Here is a 26,764-nt window from a genome sequence, read left to right as displayed (position 1 = left end):
ATAACTGAGTGATTTAAATATGTATGTTATTTTGTTGTTATTCCGTGCAGTTTTATGTCAAATATTTTGTAAACCTACATAAACTGTGCCATGTGTGCATTCAGTGCGCACATACTTATGTCACCGGAAAAAAATTTACACAACATAAGATTTTTGCGCACACTGACTACTAAAAATTAGAGTGAACATTACCCACAAATCTAGTAACTAGATTCAAATCTTGGGTGCTGTCTGTGTGGAATTTGTAAGTTCTCCCTGTGACTGCCTGTTTTCCACATTGGTAGATTAATTAATAGCTGAAATTTGCCCCAAGAGTGTATGTGAGTGATAAAATCGAGAGGAGTTGATGGGGAAAGTGGGTAGTATAAACTGGGATCAATGAAGATTGATTGTAAATGGGTGCTGGGTGCTCAGTGGGCCGAAGGGCATATTTTCATATTGTGTGATTACAACAATCCTCTTTTTACTTTCTAAATTCTCTGCTTCAGTTCCACTAAGGACTGGGTCTTCGCATTTTTTATTGTAGAGTAATAATCTGATAATTCTCTGTGTTGATAGTTGGTAATCTCAATGTTTCATTATCTGTCCACTGGCTGCTGATTTCTGCACTTCATTCCATACTCTAAGGTCCTAGAGTCATAGAACACTACTGCACAAAAACAGGCCCTTTAGTCTGTGCCAAATCTACCCAGTCCCATCGACCTGCACCCAGGCCATAGCCCTCCAAACACCTCCCATCCATGTACCTATCCAAAGTTCTCTCAAATGTTAAAACCAAACCCACATCAACCACTTGTGCTGGCAGCTTATTCCACTCTCACCTCCCTCTGAGTGAAGAAGTTTCCCTTTGTGTTCTCATTAAACATTTCAGCTTTGCCTCTAACTCATGACCTTTAGTTGTCGTCTCACCCACCCTCAGTGGAAACAACCTGCTTGCATTTACCCTATCTATATCCCTCAAAAATTTGTATACCTCTATCAAATCTCCTGTCAATCTTCTCTGTTCTAAAGAATACATTCCTAACCTGTTCAATCTTTCCCTATAACTCAGGTCTTCAAGTCCCAGCAATAACCTTGTAAATTTTCTTTGCACTTTTTCAATCTTATTTATATCTTCCCTGTAGGTAGGTGACTCAAACTGCACACAATACTTCAAATTAGACCTCACAGTCTTATACAATTTCAACATAACATCCCAACTCCTATACTCAGTACAATGATTTATGAAGGCCAATGTGCCGAAAGCTTTCTTTACATCCTTGTTTATCTGTGACGCCACTTTCAAGGAATTATGGATCTATATATCCAGATCCCTCTGTTCTACTCCTCTGTTCCACTCCCCAGTGCCCTACTGCTTATTGTGCAAGACCTATAGTACTCTGATTGATCCTCCCAAAGTGAAGCACCTCACATTTATCTGCATTAATTTCCATCTGCCATTTTTCAGCCTGTTTTTCCAGCCAGTCCAGACCCTGCTGCAAACCATGATAGTCTTCCTCGCTGTCCACTCCCCTCCAGTTTTGGAGTCATCCACAAAATTGCTGATCCAGTTTACCACATTATCATCTGGATATTGATTTGGATGACAAACTACAACAGCCTCAGCACTGATCGATGCAGCACACCACAAGTCACAGGCCTCCAGTCAGAGAGGCAATAATCTACTACCCTTCTCTGGCTTCGCCCAGGAAGCCAATGTCTAATGTAATTTACTACCTCATCTTGAATGCCAAGCAACTGAACATTCTTGACCAACCTCCCAAATGGACCTTGTCAAAGCAAGGCCTTACTAAAGTCCATGCAGACAACATCCACTGCCTTCCCTTCATCAACTTTCCTGGAAACTTCTTCAGAAAATTTCGTAAGATTGGTTAGACATGACCTACCATATACAAAACCATGCTGACTACCTGTAATCAGTTGCTGTCTATCCAAATACTCATTTATCTGGTCACTTAGAACACCTTCCAATAACTTCCCACTACAGATGCTCACAGTCTTATAATTTCCTGGCTATTAAACAACAGAACAACATTAGCTGCCCTCCAATCCTCTGGCTTCTCATTTGTAGCTAAGGATGTTTTAAATATCTCTGTTAGGGCCCCTGTAATTTCTGCAGAAGCCTCCCACAGGGTCTGAGGGAACACCTTGTCAAAGCCTGGGGATTTATCCACCCTAATTTGCTTCAAGGCAGCAAACACCTCCTCCTCTGTAATCTATATAGGGTCCATGACCCCACTGCTGCTTTGTCTCACTTCTACCGATTCTGTGTCCCTCTTCTGAGTAAATACAGATCCAAAAAATCATGTAAGATCTCCCCTCTCTCTTTCCACTCCATGCATAGATTACTAATCTGAGCTTCCAGAGGACCCATTTTGTCACTTGATATCCTTTTGCTCTTAACATATCTGCGGAAGCCCTTGGGATTCACCTTCACCTTATCATACAATGGCAACCTCATGCCGCCTTTTTGTCCTCCTCATTTCCTCCTTAAGGGTTCTCTTGCATTTCCTACACTCCTCAAGTACCTCATTTGTTCTGACCTGCCTGTCCCTGCTATGCACCTCCTTTTTCTTAACCAGGGGCTCAATATCTCTTGAAAACAAAGACTTCCCAAACCTGTTATTCTGGCATTTTATTCTGACAGCGACTTATAAGCTCTACACTCTCAAAATTTCACTTTTGGCAGCCTTTCCAAGTACAGTACACCTTTGCCAGAAAGCAATCTGTTCCAATCCAGACTTGCCAGATACTTTCTGATACCATAACATGTGGCATTTCTCCAAGTTAGAATCTCAACATATTCCATTATTACTTTGAACCTAGTGGCATCATGATCACTAGATATATTTTGTATCTAGTGATTAGGTTCAAAAAATCCTACACACAAACTTCTGTCATCTGTCCTGTCTCATTCCCTAATAGAAGATCTAGTATTTCACTCTCTCTAGTTGGGACTTCTATGTACAGATTAAGGAAACTTCCCTGAACACAATTGACAAACTCTTTCCCATCCAGCCCTTTTACAATATGTAGTCCCAGTCAACATATGGAAAGTTAAAATAACCTACTATCAAAATCTTGTGTTTCTTGCAACAGTTTGCACTCTCTCTACAAATTTACTCCTCTAAATCCCGCAGTCTGTTTGTTGGTCTATAATATAAACCCGCTAACATGGTCATACCTTTCTTATTCCTCTGTTCTACACACAAGGCCTCTCTAGATGAGCTTTCAATGTGTCCTGACTGAACACTGTTGTGATATTTTCACTGACTAGTAATGCCACACCTCCCCTTTTAAGCTCTCCCACTCTATCACATCTAAAATAATGGAACCCCGTAATGATGAGCTGCCAGTCCTGCCCCTCTTGCAGCCAAGTCTCAGTAGTGGCTCCAATATTATAATTCTTTGTACTCATCCATACCCTAAGCTCCTCCACTTTTTCTACAATACTCCTTGCACTGAAATATATGCAACTCAGAACATTTGTTCCACCCTGACTTTGTTTGCAGGCTTAACATCTTTCTCCATAAACATTCCACCATTTCTTCATGTGCTCTGGGTTCCATCCCCTGCAACTCTTATTTAAACCTTCCCCACAGCCCTGTGCAGCACTAGCAAACTTTCCCCTTAGGATATTAGTCCCCCTTGAGTTCAGATGCAAACTATCCCTTATGTACAGGTCCCACATTCCCTGGAAGAGAGCCCAGCAATCCAAAAATCTGAAGCCTTCCTTCCTGCACAGCCTCTTTAGCCACATGTTAAACCATAGCATCTTCCTATTTCTGGCTCACTATTTTTCACTAGCATGTGACATGGGTAGCATCCCTGAGATCATAATTCTGGAGGTTCTGTCCTTTAATTTAGCACCCAACTCACCTTGTAGGGCCTTATCCCTCCTATCCATGTCATTGCTAACGATATGGACCACAATCTCTGGCTGTTCAACCTCTCACTTAAGAATGCTGTGAACTTGATCTGAGATGTCCCAGATCCTGGCACCATGGAGGCAACATATCATCAGGGAATCTCATTCTCATACACAGGATCTCCTTTTTTTTGTCCTAACCAATGGATCCCATATCACTGCAGCTCACCTCTTTTCCCCGCTTTTCTTCTGAGCCACAGAGCCATACTCAGTGCCAGAGACTTGACCGCTGTGACTGAACTCTGCTCAGTTCCCATACTCCCACACTGAAAGATAGCAAGCAGTTAAGAAGGGAAAGTATATGTTATCCATTACTGCAAGAGGATTTGAATATCATAGAAAGCTGGAGGTAAGTGAGCCTGAAGATGCTGAAATCTAGAGCATCAAACAATATGTTGGAGGAACACAGTGAGTCGAGAAGTATCTTTGGCGGGGGGGCGGTGGGGAGGAACTATCGATGTTCTGGGTCATAACATGAGTGTTGCAGGGATGTTGCCCTGAAACATTGACAGTTCCTTTGCCCCCAGAGATGCTGCTCGACCTGCTGTGTTTTGTCACTAATGCTCATTGTTACTCAGCTCCTCATTCCAAACCTGTAGTTTTCCAATATGTCCAGGAGGTTTCCTGCTGCACACAGAAATAAATTCTCAATTTCCCTGTGGATATGCTGCCTTCAGTCTGCATGTCCTGAATTTAAACCATTTTGGGAACATTTTGTCTTCACGAAAGAGCCCTGAACCATAATCATAGCCTCGAGACTAGATTATCCATTTAATCAACTCATTGGCATTTCTGTTTTTTTTAAGATTTCCAGTTCAAAATACTAATTTTAATTTGTGTATTTGAGGGGAAGATCACAATACTGTATTTTGTTTTCTAAACTCCTGGTCTGCTAGATTTCCTTGATATCTGTGTTGAGGGATAGAAGAAGTTAGCTGGACTGGTATCCAAAGGCTTATTAACCTGAGGTCTGGAACTCTAAAGCCATCAGAACAGTTGAGCAAACTGTTTAAGTGAATCTGGAATAAAATTATCTAGAAATCTGTCCAATTCAGAAACATCTTCCAGAAGGAAAAGGCTTAGCTTTATTTGTCACATGTACATTGTACAGTATGTTTCGATGTTTCAGTGAAATGTATCGCTTTTGACAAATCCACGTAGCATCCCCACTACTCACCAACACTAACTGTAGGTCTTTGGAATGTTGGGGGAAGCGGGGAGAATGTACAAACACCTTGTAGGCAGGGGAGGAATAGAACCTCCATTGGAGATCTCTGGCACTGTAAGGTCATGTCCTAACCAGCATGCTACCATTCTGCCCTAATGTCATCCATCCTAACCCAATAGATTTGACAGCAAGGCTGGGTCAAGAACTGAGCTGCTCTAATATATCCAGGAGATGAAGATGGAGAGGGGTTAGCAGTGATGGTCAGGCCAGTGATATCCACATCCTATGCAGGAATAAGAAAATAAAACAAGGGACAGATGTCCAGAATCCACTGCAAACAGAAAACAACTAAAATCTGTCCTTCACTAGATTGGAGGATGCCTCTATTGTTTTGGAATTGGAATTATTTTGGGTTATTGTCACGTGTACTGAGGTACAACTTAAAACTTACCTTACATACAGAACATATAGATCAGTTCATTACACAGTGCATTCAGGATATACAAGGAAAGACAATAACAGAATGCAGATTAAAGTGTAACAGCTACAGAGAAAGTGCGGTGCAGGTAACCATTAAGGCGCAAGACCATAAGAAGATCAAAACCTTGCGTTGGTGACCTGCATGTCTTTGAGGGTGGGAACTGGGGCCTCAGTGTGTTAAAGATCCTGATTCAGAGTTTGACTCAAATCATCTTCATTCAAGATGGTGAGCAAGCTGTTGCCCATGCAGCTGGCATAACCTCTCCAGGCAAAGGAAAGGCAGAAATCAATACAGTTTGGCACCAGTGGCATTGCAAGGGTTGCCAATCAGCATTGAATCTAACATAGGACTGCCTTAGGGACTTCAGTTTCAGGTTTTTCCTCGGGGTTTACTCTGGAAGTCTTTCCCATGAATCAGAATCAGGTTTAATATCACCAGCGTATGTCATCAAGTTTGTTAACTTATTGGTAGCAGTATAATGAAATAAATGATTAATAACTATAGGGAAAAAAGCTGAATAACAGTAAGAAATATATATAGTTAACTATAGTTTTATTTATATATATATATATAAAAAGTTAAGTTAAACTAAGTGGTACAAAAAAAACAGAAATAAAAAGTAGTTAGGTAGTGTCCATAGGTTCAATGTCCATTTAGAGATCAGATGGCAGAGGGGAAGAAGCTGTCCCTGAATCACGGAGTGTGTGCATTCAGGCTTCTGTACCTCCTTCCCTATGGTAACAATGAGAAGAGGGCACGTCCTGGGTGTAGGGGCCATTAATGATGGACGCTGCCTTCAGAAGTCATCGCTCCTTGAAGATGTTTTGGATACCATGGAACTGACTAATTGTACAAGTTTCTGCAACTTACTTCGATCTTGAGCAGTAGCCTCCCACCTCCCCAAACCAGATGGTGATGCAGCCAGTCAGAATATTCTCTGTGGCACATTTGTAGAAGCTTTTGAGTGTTTTAGTTGACAAGCCAAACCTCCTCAAACTCCTCATGAAATAGCTGCTGTCCTGTCTTCTTTATAACTGCATCAGTATGTTGCATCCAGGTTAAGTCCTCAGAGATATTGACATCCAGGAACTTGAAGTTGCTCACTCTCTCCATTTGTGATCCCTCTATGACATTTGGTTTTTGTTCCCTTGTCTGAAGTCCACAATCAGCTCTTTGGTCTTGCTGACGTTGAGTGCAAGGTTGTTGCGGCAACACCACTCTACTGACTGGTGTATCTCGCTCCTGTACGCGCTTTCATCACCATCTGAAATTCTGTCAACAATGGTTGAATCATCAGCAAATTTATAGACTGCATTTGTAGAGAGAGAAGAGCACCCTGTGGTGCATCAGTGTTGATTGCCAGAGAGGTGGAGATGTTATTTTCAATCTGCACAGATTGTGGCCTTCTGGTCAGGAAGTTGAAGATCCAGTTGCTGAGGGAGGTACAGAGGCTTAGATTCTGTAGCTTTCCGTTCAGGACTGTAGGAATGATGGTGTTAAACGCAGAGCTATGGTCAATAAGGAGCATTCTGACATAGGTGTTTCCATTGACCCGGTGATCCAAGGCCACCTGGAGAGCCATTGAGATCGCGTTCGCTGTAGACCTATTGTGGTGATAGGAAAATTGCAGTAGGTCCAGGTCCTTCCTGACATAAGTGTTGATTTTAGCCATGAATTGAATTGAATTGACTTTATTTCTTACATCCTTCACATACTGTACATGAGTAAAAATCCTTACGTCTCCATCTAGATGTGCAATGTGCAAATACAGTAATTTATTATAAATAGAACAGTCAATGTAACAGAAATACACTCAGATCAGCGCGAGTTCATCAGTCTGATGGCCTGGTGGAAGAAGCTGTCCCCGGAGCCTGTTGGTCCTGGCTTTTATGCTGCGGTACCGTTTCCCAGATTGTAGCAGCTGGATTAGTTTGTGGTTGGGGTGACTCGGGTCCCCAATAATCCTTTGGGCCTTGTCCTGAATCATGGGAAGTTCACAACTACAGATACGCTGGGCTGTCCGCACCACTCTCTGCACAGTCCTGTGATTAAGGGAGTGACTTCTCAGCAATTCATGAGTGGTATAGCCATAACATAGGTTTGAGATCAGAGTTTTCCTTCCCATAAATGAGCTGCCAGCCACAGCTGACCAACTAACAACCTTAAGAAACCAATGGACTCTTGACTTCACAATCTACCTTGTATGACCTTGTACCTTGCAGCCTGCACTGCACTTTCTTTGTAACTCTTAACACTTTATTCTGGATTCTGTTATTGCTTTTCCCTTGTACTACCTCAATCTGCTGTATGAATGGCATGCAAAACAGAAGTTTTTCACTTTCCCCTGGTACTTGTGACAATGAAAAACTAACTTAACAATGTAGTGCATCGGAGGCAGAAGAGACTGCAGATGCTGGAATCTGGAGCAAAACAATATTGCTGGAGGAACCCAACAGGTTGAGCAGCATCTGTAGGGGGAAGAGAATTGTCAATGTTTTGGGACAAGGTCCTGAACCAGGACTGATAGTGGAGAGGGAAGATGGCCAGTATAAAGAGGAGAGGGGGAGGGGATGGCAGGGCCTGGGAAGTGATAGGTGGACTAAGGAGGTCTGAAGGGTAATAGGCAGAAGGAGGCCAGTGAGGGAGGGGATGAGTGACGCTGGAAAAACAGAGTGGCAGATGAAAAAGATACACCCTCCAACTGTATCGAGACCACACATGTGGTGTTATTCATTACCTAGGAAAGGATGGAGGGAGGAAGTATAGTGAAGGTTAACCAGATGAATTACAGAAATGGAGGGGCAGAGTGGTATTTTACAAGGGAAGATTAAGCAGATTAATCTATACACTCTTCATTTGGGGTGGGGGAGAAGAACAGATCATCAGATTAAAATCATAAGGAGTTCTTAACAAGCTTGACAGGTTAAATATAAGGATGTTTCTTCAAGGATTAAACATTCACAACCAAGAGGAGAAGAAATTTCCTGATGAAATCTTTAGAATTCTCTCTCCAGTTAGCAGTGGAGATTCATCACTGAGTGTATTCAAGAAAGGAATTGATAGATTTTTGGATATCGAGGGTATCAGTGCAAGAAGTTGGGACCTAGGTAAATGTGCATGTTAATAATCTGGGGAACAGGCTCGAGGGGACAAGCAGCTGACTCCTGTCTCAGTTTCTAATGTTCCTGTCTGAATGCCTAGCTACATAATGTTACCATGGATCAGGTAAAATTTATAGCTGAGTAATGTATCATGGTAACAATTATATTGTTGGTTCATAGGTATCTATTGACAATGTGCCAAGGTTAAGCCAATGTTTGCCTGTTAATAGTAATAGGAGATGATAATTTGTCGGAATGGTACCACACCATAGGAAGAAGCTGGTGATCTTGGGTGTAGCAGACTTTGGTTTATCAGCTGTTGTCTGGCTAGTGTTTGAATTACAATTGGGCATTACTTAGGGTTGTAGTCCATGGGTTAAGAAGGGCAATGTGAACTGAATGAATTTTACAAGAGAAACTGATACAGAAGGTTGAAGGAAATGATTCTCGGTTGTGGACACACCAAAACTGGAGAGTGATATTCTAACAACTAGAGACAAGACATCTGGATATTTTTTCCAATTGTTTATCAAAAGTTACTATCAATATTTTAGAGAGAGAGAAACACACACACATAAGAGTCTATAGATGCTGGAATTTGGAGCAAATATAAACTGCTGGAGGAATTCAACAGGTCAGGCAGCATCTGTAGGGGGAAATGGGCAATCAATGTTCAGGTCAAGACATTTCCTTTGTACTGAAAGACAGAGTGTAGCCAGTATAAAGAGATGAGGAGATGTTTGGGGGTTGGAGAGCAAGAACTGGCCAACAATAGTGGATTCTGTTGAAGAGGGGTTTATAGGCAGATGGGGGAGGGAGAGTGGGAAAAGTGACAGAGGGCTGCAGATGGTGGAACCTGATACGAGAAGAATGTGGAGCATGGGACCAATTAAGGGAGGTGGGGAGGGCAGATGTGCACAGTGGGGGAGGGGATCCAGTGGGAGAAATGTATGAGTGGAGGGCCGATGGAATGGGTGGAGGAGAGGAAAGAAAAAGGGTGATGGAGGCTATGGGGACAGAAGGAACTGGGTAGATCAGAGGAGAATGAAAAGAGACATTGGAACAGGTTACCTGAAAGTATGTACAATTATGGAAGTATAAGTAGGGATTTTTTTCCCAGGACAATAATGTTAAATACAAGTAAACATATGTTTAAGTGAAAGGGGAAAAGATTAAAGTAGATTTATGAGGCAAGATTTTTTTCACCTAGCAGGTCATTAGTGCCTGGCACTGCAGGCATGGGCGTGGAAGCAAACACATTTAAAAGGTATTTAAATAGACACATGGACAGGGAATGGATGGAGATGGGATTAAATTGGAATGACATCATGGTCAGTACAGACATTGTGGGCTGACTGGCCTGATCCTGTTCTATGTTCTAATCTTGTTCCAGAATGAATTTAGGGGAATTAGACTTCTCTGTAAATGATTACTGATGATAGGTTCAATGTTAAATTTAAATCACGATTGATAGATAGGATAAGGGAAAGTGATTACGTGGAATGGGTTATGAATTGATTCAATGGAAAAACAAGCTGGAGGGCCAATTCAACTTTTCTTGCTCCTAAATGTATATAAACATTCATACACCAGTATTACCCAAATATTATAATGTGGTAAAAACCCTAATCACCACTACAGTTTAGCAACACAATGATCTCTCTGATCACTGCACTAATTTTTTCTTCTTTTAATTTCCAACACTGAAGTCAAGCTAACTGGCCTATAATTTCCTTTCTTCTGCCTCCATCCCATCTTAAAGAGTGGAGTGATATTTGCAATTTTCCAGTCCTTTGGGACCATTTCCGAATCTAGTGATTCTTGAAAGATCATTAATAATGCCTCTACAATCTCTTCGACTCTGTCTTTCAGAACCTGGTGTGTATTCTCTCTGGTCGAAGTGTCATTAACCTTCAGACTTTTCAGCTTCTCAAACAGCTTCTCCTTAGTAATAGTAACAACACTCACTTCTTCCCCCCTGACAATCTCACATTTGTGATATTCTGCCAGTGTCTTCCACAGTGAAGACTGACACAAAATACTTACTAAGTGCATCACCATTTTTTGCCCCCATCACTATCTCTCCAGCGTTATTTTCCAAAAGTTTGTTCTGCACTCTTGTCTCTCACTGGAAAAAAAACTTTTTGTATCTTCTTTTATATTATTGGCTAGTTTACCTTAGTATTTTTCCCTTTAAGGCTTAGGTTGGTTTTTAAAAGCATGTATTTTTCCTGCGCTTTCCAAATTGCTCCCAGAAACTCCGGCCATTGCTGTTCTGCATCATCCCTGCTTGTGTCCCCTTCCAATCAACTTGGCCAACTCTTCTCACATGGCTCTGTAATTCCTTGTACATAAGAACATAAGAAATAGGAGCAGGAGTAGGCCATCCAGCCCATCGAGCCTCCCCTGCCATTCAATAAGATCACGGCTGATCTGTTCGTAAACTCAGCTCCATCTACCTGCCTTTTCCCCATAACCCTTAATTCCTCTACTATTTAAAAATCTATCTAACTGTATCTTAAATATATTTAGTGAAGAAGCCTCAACCGCTTCCCTAGGCAGAGAATTTCACAGATTCACCACTCTCTGGGAAAAACAGTTTCTCCTCATCTCCGTACGAAATCTTCTCCCCTGAATCTTGAGGCAATGTCTCCTAGTTCTAGTCTCACCTACCAATGGAAACAACTTTCCAACTTTCCTACTTCTATCTTATCTATCCCTTTCAAAATTTTGTATGTTTCTATAAGATACCCTCCCAGAGAGTATAGTCCCAGGAGACTCAATCTTTCCGCATAGGTTAACTTCTTCATCTCTGGAATCAACCTGGTGAACCTCCTTTGCACCGCCTCCAAAGCCAGTATATCTTTCCTCAAGTATGGAGACCAGAACTGCACACAGTACTCCAGGTGTGGCCTCACCAGTACCCTGTGTAGTTTCAGCATGACCTCCCTGTGCTTGAATTCAATCCCTCTAGCAATCAAGGCCAACATTCTGTTTGCCTTCTTAATAACCTGTTGTACCTGCAAGCCAACTTTTTGCAATTCATGCACAAGCACTCCCAAGTCCCTTTGCACAACAGCATGCTGCAATCTTTTACCGTTTAAATAATAATCTGCTGTTCTATTATGTACTCCACTGTAAACTTATATATCCAATTTAAGTTTTTCCTTTTCAAACTGCAGGCTGAATTCTATCGTATTATGATCACTGTCTCCTAAGAGTTCCTTTATCTTAAACTCCCTACTTAAATCTGAGTCATTACATACACTTAATCCAGAATTGCTGTACCCCTAGTGGGCTCAACCACAAGTTGCTCTAAAAATCCATCTAATAGGAATTACTCCCTTGGGATCCAGCACCAACCTAATTTGCCTGATCTACCTGCATATTGAAATACCCCATGACCATTGCAACATTTCCCTTTTTAAATGCCTTTTCTATCATCTGTTGTAATTTGTTGCCCACATCTTTGCTACTGTTCAGAGTCCAGTATATAATTTTTTTACCCTTGCAGTTTTCTTAACTCTACTCACAACAATTCTACATCTTCTGATTCTATGTCACCTCTTTCTGCGGATTTGATTTCATTTTTACTAATAGAGCCAACCCACCCCTCTGTCTACCTGTCTGCCCTTCCAATACAAAGTGTATCCTTGGAGGTTAAGCTCCCAACTATGATCATCTTTCAGCTACAACTCAGTGATGTCCACAACATCATACATACCAATCTCTAACTGTGCTGGAAGATTATCTACCTTATTCCATATACAGCATGCATTCAAATATAACACCTTCAGTGCTGTATTCACAACCCTTTTTAACTTTGGTCCCCTGTTTCACTTTAACTTATCCCACTGACTGCAATTTTGCCCTATCATTTGCCTGTCCTTTCTCACAGTCCCACTACTCACTGCAAGTATCTGTATACCAACTGCCCCATCCTCGGCCCTATTACTGTAGTTCCCATCCCTCTGCCAAATTAGTTTAAATCCTCCTCAACAGCTCTAGCAAACCTGCCCACAAGGATATTGGTCCCCCTCAGGTTCAGGTGTAATCCGTCCTCTTTGTACAGGTCATACCTTCCCCAGAAGAGATCTAGAAATCTGAAACCCTGCCCTGTGAACCAACCCTTCAGCTATGCATTCATCTCCCAAATGATCCTATTCTTACCCTCACTGGTGCGTGGTACAGACCACAATCCAGAGATTACTACCCTGGAGGTCCTGCTTTTCAACTTTCTATCTAACTCCTTATATTCACTCCTCAGAACCTCCTTCCTTTTCCTACCTATACCACTGGTGCCAATATGTAGTAGGACTGCTCACCCTCCCATTTTACCATGCTGTGGACCTGATCCGAGATATCCCCAATGCTGGCACCCTGGAGTTAACATGGTGTCTCTTTCACGTACACAGAATCTGCTGTCTGATGAGTTGTAAGATGAGGGGGAGGGGGCATAATTTAAGGTGTTTGAGGAAAGCATAGTGGCCAAGTCTGACACAGTTTTTTACACTGTGGCAGGTGCATGGAATGCGCATCCAGGGGTGGTGTTAAAGTCAGATACATATATTAAGGTCATTTAAGAGACTCTTACTTGGGGACAAGGAGGAAAGAAAAATGGAGTGCTATGTGGGACAGAAAGGGCAGATTAATCTTGGAGTAAATTAAAGGGGCAGCACCGTGGGCCAAATGGCCTGTACTATTCTGTGTTATTGGGATGAAACTGGATTGTTGTACTAGCAGCTGGCGCAATGCTCTAACAATGGTGTGATTGCAGGAGAGAATGGCAGTGATTAATCAATATCATTTGAAATTAAAGGAAGTTTGTTGTTTTGCAGCATTAGTACAGTGCAAAGACTTAAAAATCTATAAATGACAAAAGTAAATGAACAACAGAGGAAAGGAATAGTGAGGTGGTTCATAGCTTTGTGGACCATTCAGAAATCTGATGATGGAGGGGAAGCAATTGTTCCTGAGTCAAAGAGTGTTGGTCTTCAGGCTCCTGTGCATTGAGATACAATTAGTCAGAATGCTCTCCACTATACATCTACAGAAATCTGTAACTGACCTTGGTGATATGCAATATCTTCTCAAACTCCTAAGAGTTAGGTGTGCCTTCTTTGTGATTGTATCAACCTGTTGGGCCCAGGATAGGGATGTTCAGGAATGTGAAACTGTTCGTCCTTTCTGCTGCTGGCCCTCCTGCCCCCTCATAGATGGGTGAAAGAGGGCTGGTGTGTACTCCCCTGAAATCCTCTTTCTGAAGCTGTCCCTCCTGCCCCCTCATAGATGGGTGAAAGAGGGCTGGTGTGTACTCCCCTGAAATCCTCTTTCAGAAGCTGTCCCTCCTGCCCCCTCATAGATGGGTGAAAGAGGGCTGGTGTGTACTCCTCTGAAATCCTCTTTCTGAAGCTGTCCCTCCTGCCCCCTCATAGATGGGTGAAAGAGGGCTGGTGTGTACTCCCCTGAAATCCTCTTTCAGAAGCTGTCCCTCCTGCCCCCTCATAGATGGGTGAAAGAGGGCTGGTGTGTACTCCTCTGAAATCCTCTTTCTGAAGCTGTCCCATGGTCCAAGATTCACATCAGAGAAATTCTTTAAAACACAAGGCATTGAGGCCTTCAGAGAGTGAAAGATGTTATATTATTTGTACCCAGAAAATAATTATAATCTGGAACTCACTGCCCTTGTAGGTGTGGAAACAGTCAATGAAATACTTCAAAAGAAAATGGACTGGTCATTGGTGGGAGTGTTATAGAGAAAGTGTGGGTCACGGCAGGACTGATGTTATTGATCTACCAGTAGCTGGCTCAGAATTACTGGGTCCAGTGTCCTGTGCTGTAACAATTCTATGACTGCAACTTGAAGAGAGTGCTGGAGAGGATGGTGATGACTGGGAGAATCAGAATGGTACTGGACCCCAAGAAAGGGAGTTTGTGGAGTGCCTCCGAGATGGATTCTTAGGACAGCTTGTACTGGAGCCTACCAGGGAGAAGGCAATTCTAGATTTAGTGTTGCGCAATGAACCAGATTTGATCAGGGACCTCGAGGTAAAGGAACCATTAGGAGGTAGTGACTATAATATGATATGTTTTAACCTACAATTTGAGAAGGAGAAGGGAAAATCGGATGTGTCAGTATTACAGTTGAACAAAGGGAACTATGGAGCTATGAGGGAGGAGCTGGCCAAAGTTCAATGGAACAATACCCTAGCAGGGAAGACAGTGGAACAACAATGGCAAGTATTTCTGGGAATAATGCAGATCGGTTCATTCCAAAGAGGAAGAAAGATCCTAAGGGGAGTAAGGGGTGGCCATGGCTGACAAGGGTAGTAAAGGGCAGTATAAAAATAAAAGAGAAGAAGTATAACATAGCAAAGATTAGCGGGAAACCGGAGGACTGGGAAGCTTTTAAAGAGCAACAGAAGATAACAAAAAAAGGCAATACGCCAAGAAAAAATGAGGTACGAAGGTAAACTAGCCAAGAATATAAAGGAGGATAGTAAGAGCTTCTTTAGGTATGTGAATAGCAAAAAAATAGTTAGGAGCAAAATTGGGCCATTGATGACAGAAATGGGTGAATTTATTATGGGGAACAAGGAAATGGCAGACGAGTTGAACAGGTACTTTGGATCTGTCTTCACTTGGGAAGACACAAACAATCTCCCAGATGTAATAGTGGTCAAAGGAACTAGGGTAAAGGATGAACTGAAGGAAATTTATATTAGGCAAGAAACGGTGTTGGATAGACTGTTGAGTCTGAAGGCTGATAAGTCCCCGGGACCTGATGGTCCGCATCCCAGGGTACTTAAAGAGGTGGCTCTAGAAATCGTGGACGCATTGGTAATCATTTTCCAATGTTCTATAGATTCAGGAACAGTTCCTGCTGATTGGAGGGTGGCTAATGTTGTCCCACTTTTCAAGAAAGGAGGGAGAGAGAAAACAGGGAATTATAGACCGGTTAGCCTGACGTCAGTGGTGGGAAAGATGCTGGAGTCAATTATAAAAGAGGAAATTACGACGCATTTGGATAGCAGTAGAAGGATCAGTCCAAATCAGCGTGGATATATGAAGGGAAAATCATGCTTGACTAATCTTCTGGATTTTTTTGAGGATGTAACTATGAAAATGGACAAGGGAGAGCCAGTGGATGTAGTGTACCTGGACTTCCAGAAAGCTTTTGATAAAGTCCCACATAGGAGATTAGTGGGCAAAATTAGGGCACATGGTATTGGGGGCAGAGTACTGACATGGATTGAAAATTGGCTGGCTGACAGGAAACAAAGAGTAGCGATTAACAGGTCCCTTTCGGAATGGCAGGCTGTGACCAGTGGTGTACCGCAAGGTTCGGTGCTGGGACCGCAGCTGTTTACAATATACATTAATGATTTAGATGAAGGGATTAAAAGTAACATTAGCAAATTTGCCGATGACACAAAGCTGGATGGCAGTGTGAAATGTCAGGAGGATGTTATGAGAATGCAGGGTGACTTGGACAGGTTGGGTGAGTAGGCAAATGTATGGCAGATGCAGTTTAATGTGGATAAATGTGAGGTTATCCACTTTGGTGGCAAGAACAGGAAGGCAGATTACTATCTAAATGGAATCAAGTTAGGAAAAGGGGAAGTACAACGAGATCTAGGTGTTCTTGTACATCAGTCAATGAAAGCAAGCATGCAGGTACAGCAGGCAGTGAAGAAAGCTAATGGCATGCTGGCTTTTATAACAAGAGGAATTGAGTATAGGAGTAAAGAGGTCCTTCTGCAGCTGTACAGGGCCCTGGTGAGATCCCACCTGGAGTATTGTGTGCAGTTTTGGTCTCCAAATTTGAGGAAGGACATTCTTGCTATTGAGGGAGTGCAGCGTAGGTTCACAAGGTTAATTCCCGGAATGGCGAGACTGTCATATGTTGAAAGATTGGAGCGACTGGGCTTGTATACACTGGAATTTAGAAGGATGAGAGGGGATCTGATTGAAACATATAAGATTATTAAGGGATTGGACATGCTGGAGGCAGGAAGCATGTTCCCGCTGATGGGTGAGTCCAGAACTAGAGGCCACAGTTTAAGAATAAGGGGTAGGCCATTTAGAACAGAGATGCGGAATAACTTTTTCACCCAGAGAGTGGTGGATATGTGGAATGCTCTGCCCCAGAAGGCAGTGGAGGCCAAGTCTCTGGATGCATTGAAGAGAGAGTTAGATAGAGCTCTTATTGATAGTGGGGTCAAGGGATATAGGGAGAGGGCAGAAACGGGGTACTGATTGTGTATGATCAGCCATGATCACAGTGAATGGCGGTGCTGGCTAGAAGGGCCGAATGGCCTACTCCTGCACCTACTGTCTATTGTCTATTGATTGATCACATTTGAAATTAAATGAGACAGCCAAGCAAAAAGGGAAGAACAAGGTACCATTGTTGTTGCTGTTATTATCAGGTGAAAAAATTTGATCAGTATGATTTGCATCAACTGCTGCCCTGTTGGTTTACTTCAATGAAATGAGCCTTGATTACACTACTGGCACAGGAGGCTAAATCCTGGATTACAATCTGAAGGCACAGTTTCAAACCCCACCACGGCAAACAATTTAAATTCAGTTAATGGATGTAGTCTTAAATATCTAAGTTTGTATCTATAATGGACCATGAAACTACTAGATTTCTGGAAACCCTATCCAATTTTTTTAATACCCTGCAGGGAGGGAAAATAGCCAACCTTACCAGTCTGATCTACAAGTAACTCCAGACCCATAACAACGTGGCTAGAGACACAAGGGACTGTCGGTGCTGGAATCTGAAGAAACAAACAATCTGCTAGAGGGTCTCAGCAGGTCAGTTTCTGTAGAGATGGGGGGGGGTGGGGAAGATGTCATAATTATGAATCAAAATGGAGAGGTGAGATGGCCAGTATAGAGGAAGAGGAATGGTGAAGCAGGATTCCGACCTGTTTGGTGGACGGAGGAGGGAGTAAGATGGTGAGAAAGTTGAACCAGGTAGACTCAGGGAGTAGGGGAGGAGTTGGGAGATAGTGGCAGGTGGGTGATAGATGGACGCAGAAAAAGGAAAGGGAAAAGTAAATATTGAGACCCATGGACCAGGGTAAGGGGAGGGGAGAGTGGAGGTTGGAGTCAGTTGCTGAATGGAGATAGGCAGGAACACAAAGGGCTCCTGGTGCTGGAATCTGCTAAGTAAAGGAGATTAGAATGGAACCATTAGGGGGGAGCTGTATGGTAGACGGAAGGCAAGGGTGAACAGACTGGGGAGTTATAGTGGAAATGCTCCCTGCAGGAGGTGGAGAAGAGAAGATATGGCTAGAGGTGGGATCTCATTGCAGATGATACAAATGACAAAGGTTGTTATGCTGGATATGACGTTTCTTGGAGTGAAAAGTGAGGATAGGGGAACTATCTCTGTTCTGTCTTGACTGTGGCTGGCAATTAACTCTGTGGTAACAATTTGCAACTCCCTGGGAAAATTAGGAAGGGACAATAAATACTGGATACCTTATGAACAAATTTAAAAATAGAACCTTATTAATTTGGGCCAGAGATCTTGTAGAGTACTGGCTCAATTTGGCTGGAGGGACTAATAAAGTACATGTGTAGAAAACACAAACACCTGGTTATACTTTAATTATTGTAACCATTCTGCAAGAAAGTTTATGACAGCAAGTTGGTCCATTAAAACAGAATGCTTCTACTTACGATGTATTTGTCTGCCATGAGATTCCGATGTGCAGTAGCTACTGTGGATACGTTGATTGCGTAGTTTCTATTGTTACAATGTAGGAAATGGAACATCAAGGCAAATTCAGAACTGGGTTTAATATGACTGACTTCTTTGATGTAAAAAATTGTTGTTTTGTGGCAGCAAGACAATATAGGACAGCAAATTACAATAAATTACAAACATAAATAAATAGTGCATAAATAAAAGGAATAATGAGGTGGTTTTCATAAGTTTGTGAACCATTCAGAATTAAATTGAATTCACTTATATACATGAAGAGTAAGAATCTTTGTGTTACGTCTCTGTTCAAATGTGCAATATGAAATTATAGTAATTTATAATAAATATTATGTACAACAGGATAGTCAATATAACATAGAAGTGCAGTTGTGTCAGCATGAATTAAGCAGTCTGATGGCCTGATGGAAGAAGCTGTCCCGGAGCCTGTTGGTCCTGGCTTTTATGCTGCAGTACAATTTCCTGGATGGTAGCAACTGGAACAGTTTGTGGTTGGGATGATTCGGGTCCCCAGTGATCCTTCAGGCCCTTTTTACACACCTGTCTTTGTAAATGTCCTGAATAGTGGGAAGCTCACATCTACAGATGTGCAGGGCTGTCTGCATCACTCTCTGCAGAGTCCTGCTATTGAGCGAAGTACAGTTCCCATACCAGGCAGTGATGCAGCCAGTCAGGATGCATCTGTAGAATTGTGCCTCTGTAGAAAGTTCTTAGGATTTGGGGGCCCACACCAAACTTTTTCAACCGTCTGAGGTGAAAGAGGCGCTGTTGTGCCTTTTTCACCACACAGCCAGTATGTACAGACCATGTGAGATCCTTGGTGATGCTTATGCTAAGGAACTTAAAGCTGTTTACCCTCTTAACCCCAAACCCATTGATGTCAATAGGGGTTAGCCTGTCTCTATTTCTCCTGTAGTCCACAACCAGCTCTTTTATTTTCGTGACGTTGAGGGAGAGGTTGTTTTCATGACACCACTGTTTTAGGTGATGACTTCCTCTGATGGCTACCTCATTATTATTTGAGATTAGGCCAATCAGTGTAGTGTTACCAGGGAATGTAATTGGCAGATTGGAGCTGTGAAAGTTGATGGTGAAAAGGAAGATCTTCCAGAATCACTGACTGTGGGTCTTCAGCCTCCTGTACATCCTCCCCAATGGTAGTATCAGAAGAGGACATGTCCCATAAAGTGAAGTCCTTAGTGATGGAGAGAGTTACGTAAGTTAGACATGGATGAGTATAGAGCTACATCATGGATGCTGCTAGCATTGGGAGTATTGAAAAATCCAAAGACGACAACTGAGAAGTTGAATTTAAGTAATTAAATATTTTTTTTATATGGAGATCCTGAAAATCCACACGTTTTGTTACTTAATAAAGAAACATCTGTTCTCCATGAAGGAAATATGAACATTTAAATTAGAAGCAGAATTCTTGAGCCTGGTCCAACATTTTGTAAGATTGTAGCTGCTCTGATTGTAACCTCCATTTTACTCTCCTAAGTACCTCAGTAATCTTTTGTCCTTATCAAGGATCTATTTAACTCCTCCTTAATAAATATTTACAGACTGCTTGCAGCTTTGATGAAGGGCAGCTCGCAGATCCAATGATCCAGGTTTAATCCTGACCTCGGGCACTGCCTGTGTGTAGAGTCTGCTGTCCTCCCTGTGATCATGTGGGATTCTCCCAGGTGTTTTGGTTTCCTCCTGCATTCCAAAGACATGTGGGTTGGTAGTTTAATTGGCTGCTGTGAATTGCACCTGGTACATAGATGAATGTTGAAACCTGGTGGGAGTAAATTGGTGGGAATGTGGGGAGAACTTAAAATGGGATTAATGTAGGATTGGTGTAAATGGTTAATCGATGGTACAGTGTTGGTCAGTTGAAGGGCTTGTCTTCCTGCTGTATCATTCAATAACTCTATGTCTAACATAATTCTAAAGACGTGAACTTCAGAGAGAAATGGAAATAATCTCTTCACTGTCTTAAATGAGCAACCTTTAATTTTTAAACAGTAAATTTTGTTGTTGTGTGAATAAAATCACCGGAGAGAGAGCTACTGGTAGCTTCTTTATTCAACAAAACCAGGTACAGCAGGCATACGGAGACCCTTTCGGTAGAAAGGTCTGCTGGGCCAACGTGGGGCTCGATATTTACAAAGTATTTACTAAACACAAAGGACAATTTTACAAGTATAGACAATGATTTCCTTTGATGCTACATACAAATTTCACACCTTCTGATTACATTCATCCCACCGGTGCCAGCAGCATCTGGACTGGTATTCAGGAATCCATTGTTCCAAACTGAATCCACAATACACTTATTTGGTATTTTATGTGCTAAACATGAAGGACGATCCATACTTACAAAGTATAGATAATGCTGTCTTTGAAGCTAGCAGGTCTGAGCTGGTATTCAGTTTTTAGGAAATGCATTGTTACAAATGGACTGGGATTCTGATATTCACAGCTTTTAGGAAATGCATTGTCAAGGAGCAGAATACTGATGGCTGAAGCCATTTACTAAGTGTTAATGACCTAAACCCAAAAATTACTGTAACAAATTTCATAAGAGAAAACATCCTCTCATGGACTTTAGGACAAATGCCCTCATCCTTTCCTCCTGTTTTCATTCAGTCTCGTTCAGGGGTAATTAGGAATGGCAATCAATGCAAGCCTTTATGAGTGACATTCTTCAGCTGTGAACAAGTAAATGTGGTCAGCAAGGAATCTATATAGAACTCAAAGGAAATGCCTATACCCAGGGAAGGGGGAGAATTTAATGACAATAATAATAATAACTTTTCAAACAAACAATGTTTCAAAAAAGGATCTTGTACTTTCCCAGCATGTAAAATAAATAAACTCTTCTCGGGCATCCAGCCAGGTACAGGTATTGATTTTAACGAACATTTCAATGATAAATTCTGCTATCTTCATCAGAGATGATGCTTGGGCATGTCTAGTCCAGTGGTATACCCCCATTACCCATCCCTCCTGATCGGTTAATCCTCATCCAATCAGGTTTCCGCTCTCCCACCTTGTTTACAATCGAGTTCCAGCGAGTGAGACCTTGTCTTTGTAAAAATTATTTTCCTCTAATTTTATTTCAATACCGTTCACTAAAGACATGGTTAAATAAATAGGTTTTGAGCTGGCGTTTAAAAGTGTCAACTGAATTTGTATCTCTTATAGTTTTAATTAATGAGTTCCACAGTTTAAGAGCATGGTTCAAAAGGCTGACCTGCCAATTATCTTTTGAAAGAGATTGTTTAAGTTTAGGAGATTGGCAGAAGAAGATCTGAGAGCTCAAGCAAGTTTAAAGAGAGCGATTCTGTTATGTTCTCTGAACCCAGACAATTGAGAGCTTTAAAAACAAGCAAGAGAACTTTAAAATCAATTCTAAAAGCCAATACAGAGTAGTTTTAGTTGTGTTTTAGTTAAAAGTCTAGCAGAGGCATTCTAAATGAGTTGAAGTTTGTCAATGGATTGCTTTGAAAGGCCAGTAAAAGTGTATTGCGGCAATCCAGTCTACTTGATAAAAAGGCTTGAATTAGTTTTTCAGCGTCATTACATGACAGAAACAGACATACCTTTGCAATATTTCTCAAGTGTGGAAATGCTGCCCTGGTCACTTTCTTTCTGTGGGATTTCGAAACTTGTTCTAACGGAGAACAAGGATAGGAGAGGTTTAGCTATGAGTCAAACATAGACAAATGGGACTGACTAGCTTAGATGGAAACTTTCTTTGTGTTTAGTCACATCCTCATTTTTTTGATTTGACTGAACACATTGATGAAGGAAGAGTAGTAGATGTAGTGTATATGATTTTCAGCAAAGCATTTGATAAGGTACCCCATGCAAGGCTTATTGAGAAAGTAAGGAGGCATAGGATCCAAGTGGACATTGCTTTGTGGATCCAGAACTGGCTTGCCCACAGAAGGCAAAAAGTGGTTGTAGACAGGTCATATTCTGCATAGAGGTTGGTCACCAGTGGTGTGCCTCAGGGATCTGTTCTGGGACCCTTACTCTTCATGATTTTTATAAATGACCTGGATGAGGAAGTGGAGGGATGGGTTAGTAAGTTTGCTGATGACGCAAAGGTTGGGGGTGTTGTGGGTAGTGTGGAGGACTGTCAGAGGTTACAGCGGGACATTGATAGGATTTAAAACTGGGCTGAGAAGTGGCAGATGGAGTTCAACACAGCTAAGTGTGAAGTGGTTCATTTTGGTAGGTCAAATATGATGGCAGAATATAGTATTAATGGTATGACTCTTGGCAGTGTGGAGGATCAGAGGGATCTTGGGGTCTGAGTGCATATGACACATAAAGCAGCTGTGCTGGTTGACTCTGTGGTTAAGAAGGCGTACAGTGTATTGGCCTTCATCAACCGTGGAATTGAATTTAGGAGCTGAGAGGTAATGTTGCAGCTATATAGGACTCTGGTCAGACCCCACTTGGAGTATTGTGCTCAGTTCTGGTCGCCTGACTACAGGAAAGATGTGGAAACCATAGAAAGGGTGCAGAGGAGATTTACAGGGATGTTGCCTGGATTGGGGAGCATGCCTTATGAGAATAGGTTGAGTGAACTTGGCTTTTTCTCCTTAGAGTGATGGAGGATGAGAGGTGACCAAATAGCCTGTTTCTGTCCTGGACATTCAATGTAATATGTTAAGTCACTTCTCTCGCATTGCTGTGATAAGCGAAGGGCCATACACAGAGTTATTGAAGTGGAAATATTGAAGCAGATTGATCACATAATTACCAAACTGCTACACACACAAAATGCTGGTGGAACACAGCAGGCCAGGCAGCATCTATCGGAGAAGCGCTGTCGACGTTTCGGGCCGAGACCCTTCATCAGGACTAACCGAAAGGAAAGATAGTAAGAGATTTGAAAGTAGTGGGGGGAGGGGGAAATGCGAAATGATAGGAGAAGACCGGAGGGGGTGGGTTGAAGCTAAGAGCTGGAAAGGTGATTGGTGAAAGTGATACTGAGCTGGAGAAGGGAAAGGATCATGGGACAGGAGGCCTAGGGAGAAAGAAAGGAGGCGGGGGGAAGCACCAGAGGGAGATGGAGAACAGGCAAACAACTAAATATGTTAGGGATGGGGTAAGAAGGGGAGGAGGGGCATTAACGGAAGTTAGAGAAGACAACGTTCATGCCATCAGGTTGGAGGCTACCCAAGCCGGTATATAAGGTGTTGTTCCTCCAACCTGAGTTTGGATTCATTTTGACAGTAGAGGAGGCCATGGATAGACATATCAGAGTGGGAATGGGACGTGGAATTAAAATGTGTGGCCACTGGGAGATCCTGCTTTTTCTGGCGGACCGAGCCCCTCATCCCCTTCTTACCCCATCCCTGACATATTTAGTTGTTTGCCTGTTCTCCATCTCCCTCTGGTGCTTCCCCCCGCCTCCTTTCTTTCTCCCGAGGCCTCCTGTCCCATGATCCTTTCCCTTCTCCAGCTCAGTATCACTTTCACCAATCACCTTTCCAGCTCTTAGCTTCAACCCACCCCCTCCAGTCTTCTCCTATCATTTCGCATTTCCCCCTCCCCCCACTACTTTCAAATCTCTTACTATCTTTCCTTTCGGTTAGTCCTGATGAAGGGTCTCGGCCCGAAACGTTGACAGCGCTTCTCCGATAGATGCTGCCTGGCCTGCTGTGTTCCACCAGCATTTTGTGTGTGTAGCAGTTTGAATTTCCAGCATCTGCAGATTTCCTCGTCATTACCAAACTGCTTTTAGATTTTTGATATTTGTCTTTGCAATTACAATGTATGAGATATGTGGCCATTATGTTGTCACATAATTACCTTCCTGGTTTAGTATTAATGCAAGGGATAGGACTGAGGGGAAATGCAGGGAAAGCCAGAAGCTTATTGTACCTTAAGCAACTTTTCCACTCAAAACTTAATTCAACCTTACAACTTATTCATTGTTAATTGTGATACACTTTGTAAACATGATACTTTCATTTTATTACATTCCTGTGGTCAATGAACAACAGAATACTAGTTGCTACATATACACGATCCATTGTTCTATATTATGTCCTTGGTTTCCATTGCACTGTTGAGAACCCACAGTTATTTTTATTGGTATTCATTATGTTGCGATTGTATGACTTTGTTTTCTGATTGTTATGATACAAATTGTTCTGCAATGCTTTACTACACTAAGAAGGCTATATAAATGCAAGTAGGTGCAATAAAGTGAACTAGGCGTACTGCATTGCTTTTATCATTATCTTTGGTACCTTGATTATCAGTTCCTGCCTTTTGAGGTTAAGAATCTGGTTCTTTGGTATACAAATTAACAAGCTGTGGATGTTGGAAACCGGAAAGAAAACCAGAAAATGCTGTAAACACTTCAGAGGTCAGACTATATCTGTGCAGAGAGGAACAGAGTGAACACTTCAGGTCAAAGGCCCTTCTGCTCTGTGAAAAAGAAATAAATATTAGTTTTGTTTCTCTCTCTCCAAGATGCTAACTGACCTGCTGAGTGTATCCAGCTCTTTCTGATTTCAGAATGTTTCCTCGATGCCATTTCTCAGGCTTGCTGTTGCAAATACAACACCCATCTCTTTTCCTTTTTGCGACATCATTGAATGCTGGTTTCTGTACCAGATCACTGCCTTTCAGATGCCAGGCAGCTCCACACCTGAGGCTGTGTGCCCTGTAGCAAACCCTCAGTTCCTACAGGGATGTTTGTAAGGATTCCATATTATCAAGCTGGAGACCCAGTTGCATTGTATTCTAGCCTAGGATGTTGCTGCAACCTTAAATCTTTGTGTTGTGGTTTGAAATTCACTGAATGTGGTACTTAAGCAGCATGAGAGGTGTGGGTAGGAGCCAGACCTCTGCTCAGTCACAGAATCATTCTATCCAGAAGGTCATTCACAATGTAATGCCTCAAAACCTACCACAAGAGGTCTCAACCACCCCCCCCCCCCCCCCAAGCTTTCTCCATGTAAATGTTTCCACAGCAAGTCTTTCACTCAGTGCCTCTGGCACAGGCACAGGGAGAGGATCCGTGTTCAATCCCAACCCTGGGTGCTGCTGTGTGGAATTTATGCTATGCCCTTGTCAGTGCTGAGGGAAGGAAAGGGTATGAAGGGAAGATGTGGGTGGGTACTGGGGACAATGGGAGAGAAGGGTAGATGGGTGCTTGGGTCATGGGAGGGTTGGGTCGTATGGAGCTGGAGAGGGTGGAGTTTGATGGAAGTGGTGGGATGGAGGGAATGGGGCTAGATTTGTGAGGGAATGGAGGATCAAGGGATGAACTGTTAGGAGGATATAGAGAATGGCAAGATATTGAGAATGAAAGAGCAGTAGATAGGATGGGACTAAGGAACTGGGCAGGAGAAAAGATGTGGGATTGGTGGAAGAGGTAGATAGAGCAAAAAAGTGGAATAGAGAAAAGGAAAAGGGGTGAGGCTAATCAAAATTGCAGGGCTGTGGGAAGTAGAAGGAGAGTGTGTTGCATGAGAGGGGCAGGCGTGAAGGAGGAGAGGAAGAATGAGGGATGTGGGAAGGACTGACAGCAAAGTCTCTGGGAGAGAGGAAATGCATGGGTGAGAATGTGAATGAGACAAGGTCAGGGCCATGGAATGGGCCAGGGGAGAGAGAGCAGGATAGGGGGGTGAAACAGACAAGAAAGGGTAAAATCAAAGGGGAAGGGGGCAACACAGTTGGCACCATCATGAATTGAAGAGCTTTCCTTCAACTACACCAGAATGAGATAGCAAGACAGGCACTTCTCAGAGACATGAGGGGATAAGGTGAGAGATTGTGCCACTTCATGCAGAACACAGAGGAGAGGGAAGGGAGAGGGTGAGCTAAATGAAAGACAAAATAAGAACAAGGAGGCAAGAGTGGTGGCTGAAGAAGGTGAGAGTGTGAAAGGGTGTGACTGAGTAGGAAAGAAGGGAGTTGGGAGAAAACAGAAGAGGTGGGAAGGGGATAAGGTGTATTGTGGAGTCAGACGAGGGTATTGAGGAATAGGAAGGGACAGGTTTTTGGAGGAGGGAGGGAGGAAAGAGAGGGCATTAAAGGAAAACCAGAGTGGGGAGCCCATAGGCTGAATCAAAAGCTGTGATGAATTAGCACATAGGAGGGAGATTTAAAATCTGGCTGAGTGGTGCCACAACCTCTTACTCAATGTCAGCAAGACCAAAGAGCTGATTATTGACTTCAGGAGGAGGAAACCAGAGGTCCATGTGCCAGTCCTCATCAGAGGTGGAGTGAGTCAGTAATTTGAAATTCTTCATTGTTATCATTTCAGATGACATGACTTGGACCCAAAATGTAAATGCAATTATGAAGAAAGCATGGCAGC

At 42.5% G+C, this 26,764-nt stretch overlaps 1 protein-coding gene across 2 annotated transcripts in view; it reads left to right on the top strand.

Annotated features, from left to right (window-relative positions):
• kctd1 (potassium channel tetramerization domain containing 1) overlaps positions 1–26,764 on the top strand; it is a 137,443-nt gene that overhangs the window by 33,924 nt on the left and 76,755 nt on the right. The window contains exon 3 of one of the 2 annotated variants that reach the window (XM_073045815.1): positions 17,372–17,504. The exons of the other annotated variant lie outside the window; for it this stretch is intronic. The gene's annotated coding sequence lies outside the window, so the exon portion shown is untranslated. The remainder of the gene's footprint in view (positions 1–17,371; positions 17,505–26,764) is intronic. 2 annotated transcript variants of the gene reach the window in all.

This window comes from Hemitrygon akajei, chromosome 1, assembly GCF_048418815.1.
Source record: "Hemitrygon akajei chromosome 1, sHemAka1.3, whole genome shotgun sequence".
NCBI classification, from domain to species: Eukaryota; Metazoa; Chordata; class Chondrichthyes; order Myliobatiformes; family Dasyatidae; genus Hemitrygon; species Hemitrygon akajei.
This window is presented reverse-complemented; position numbering and strand designations above follow the sequence as displayed.